The sequence below is a fragment of the Jatropha curcas genome, chromosome 8, assembly GCF_041381405.1.
Source record: "Jatropha curcas cultivar XTBG-Jc1 chromosome 8, XTBG_Jcur_1.0, whole genome shotgun sequence".
Classification (NCBI taxonomy): domain Eukaryota; kingdom Viridiplantae; phylum Streptophyta; class Magnoliopsida; order Malpighiales; family Euphorbiaceae; genus Jatropha; species Jatropha curcas.
This window is the reverse complement of record NC_143158.1, coordinates 13,293,766-13,296,619: the sequence shown is the minus strand read 5'-3', so window position 1 is coordinate 13,296,619 and position 2,854 is coordinate 13,293,766. Positions and strand designations below refer to the sequence as shown.

At 36.9% G+C, this 2,854-nt stretch overlaps 1 non-coding gene across 1 annotated transcript; it reads right to left on the bottom strand.

The window, feature by feature from the left end:
- Positions 1-1,181: 1,181 nt before the first annotated feature.
- Positions 1,182-1,287, bottom strand: LOC149494221 (small nucleolar RNA R71). Its single transcript, XR_016322374.1, has one exon. It is a non-coding gene; the product is annotated as a small nucleolar RNA R71 (small nucleolar RNA).
- Between the last annotated feature and the right edge of the window lie 1,567 nt (positions 1,288-2,854).

Sequence of the window (2,854 nt, the reverse complement as noted above, 5' to 3'; positions counted from 1 at the left end):
TTACTTGAGAATAATAACTTGATGTGAAAACTATATGGTTTGACTCAAGGGGGGTTTTCATAAGTTAATAAAGTATTAAGTTGTGAATTCATAAAACAACCATAAAACCTAATGATCTGATTCATGTTTAATTTCACTTTTAACATAGGTGATTAAATTGGATTAGAATAGCTAACAATAAATCGGGAGAGCTTGTTAGTAACCTTAGGGTTGTTTTCTCCTACTTGAACAATTAAACTTGATTAATGAACTAATAGAATAAGCTGGATAGAATTAAATGAAATCAAATTCCCTAGTAGCTTAATCCCCTGATTTCTTTTCACCTAAATTTTGTGTTTGATCTCTTTTACTTTGAATTTTATTTACTTTACAGTGAATTCCTTTTATCATCGTCTAAATAATAATAGGTTAACATAATTTTGGTAATTGATAAACAATCCCTGTGGATACGATACTTTCTTACTCTATATTACTTGTTGCGATTTTGTACACTTGCGAAAAACGCTGTCAAGTTTTTGGCGCCGTTGCCGGGGATTGGCATATCAATATCAATACGAATTACCCTGTTGTTAATTTAGACACTCTTTTTTATTTTTACTTAATTTTCTCCTAAGAATTATTCCAGGTGTTTTATGCAAAGAAGATCAAGGACGACTGAACCTCTAGTCTTTGACCCAGAAATTGAAAGAACCTTTCGTAGGCACAACGCTGCAAGAAAAGCAAGAGAAATAAAACTCGAACAACAAGCAGACATGGCCAACGAAAACGAAAACAGAAACGAAAACGTAGTTGGACCACCACTTCAACATCCGATCCGTACCTTAAGGGATTATACAACACCTAATCTGAATGGGACAACCTCAAGTATTACAAGACCTAGGGTAGAAGCTAATAACTTTGAGATTAAACCTGCAATTATCCAAATGCTCTCTACCTCGATCCAATATGGAGGTTTGCCTAGTGAAGATCCTAATGCTCACATCACCAATTTTTTGGAAATTTGTGACACATTCAAACAAAATGGTGTTTCTGAAGATGCAATCAAGTTGAGGCTTTTTCCTTTTACTCTTAGGGATAAAGCTAGATCATGGTTACAATCGTGTCCCGCTGGAAGTTTTACCACATGGGACGAATTAGCTCAAAAATTCCTAGCTAAATTCTTTCCATCCTCCAAAACTACCAAGTTGCGCAATGAGATAATGACATTTGCTCATCATGATCAAGAGAGCTTGTATGAAGCTTGGGAAAGATTCAAGGACTTGTTAAGAAAGTGCCCCCATCACAGTTTGCCCAAGTGGTTACAGGTACAAACTTTCTATAATGCATTATCTCCTAACATCAAAATTACCTTAGATGCAGCTGCAGGTGGATCCTTTGAAAAGAAAGGAATTGATGAAGCATATGAATTGATAGAGGAAATGGCAAGCAATAGCCATTACCAAAACAGTACCGAAAGGAGAAGAACTGCAGGAGTCTATGAAATAGACGCCATTACAGCACTTAATGCCAAGGTAGATAACATGGTAAGGAAATTGGACATGTTAACTACTAATCCTGTAAATTCTGTCATGCAAATTTGTGATAGGTGCAATGGACAACATGGAATTGGAGAATGTGTCATGGACTCTTTAAATCCACAAACTTTGGAACAAGTGAACTATGTGATGAATCAAGGAAGAAAGAATTACCCTTATTCAAATTCATATGACAACAGGTTAAGGAACCATCCTAACCTATCCTATGGTAATCCTAACAACGCCTTGAATGCACCACCTGGTTTCCATCCTCCGGAAAAGAAATCTCATGACGACCTCCTCACTGCTCTTTCCAAATCACACATGGAGTTCATGAATGAAACTAGAGAAAACCATAAAATCCAGCAAGCTGCAATCAGGAATTTGGAGATTCAGTTAGGGCAGTTCGCAAACATGATGGCATCTCGACCTCAAGGTACGTTACCTAGCAATACTGAAAAGAATCCAAAAGAACAAGTGCAGGCTATCACCTTGAGGAGTGGCAAACAATTAGATGAACCACTGAGGAAAGAAAAGGAGGAAAAAGAACAATCAAAAGTGCCTATCATTGATTTAGAGGAAAAAGAAAAGGTAAAACCATATGTTCCCCCTGTACCCTTTCCACAAAGATTAAAGAAAGCACAAGATGACAAGAGCTTCCTCAAGTTCCTGGATGTGTTTAAGAAGCTTCAAATCAATATTCCTTTTGCTGAAGCTCTTGCACAAATGCCTAGCTATGCTAAATTCCTAAAAGATATCTTGAGCAAGAAACGAAGAATTGATGATCAAGAAACGGTAATGTTAACCGAGGAGTGCAGTGCGATTATCCAAAACAAACTGCCTCCAAAGTTAAAAGATCCAGGAAGTTTTTCTATCCCTTGTAACATTGGTAATCTTGACTTTGAAAAAGCTTTGGCAGATTTGGGTGCTAGCATCAATCTTATGTCCTATGAAGTTTTTAAGATGCTAGGTATGGGAGAACTCAAGCCAACAAGGATGTCTTTGCAACTAGCAGATCGTTCAATTAAATATCCTAGAGGGATTGTCGAAGACGTACTTGTGAAGGTAGGTACATTCATCTTTCCTGTTGATTTTATTATTCTTGACATTGATGAGGACAGGGAAGGATCTCTAATTTTGGGAAGGCTCTTTCTTGCAACTGCAAGAGCATTAATTGATGTTTATGAGGGTAAGTTGACCTTAAGAGTTGGACAGGAAGAAATTGTCTTTGATGTACTTAAATCGTGTAAACTTCCTATGGACTATGGAGACTGTTTTAGAATTGATGTTGTTGATGAATGTGTGGAAACCACTTTGCATGTTGAAAATAACACTAATGA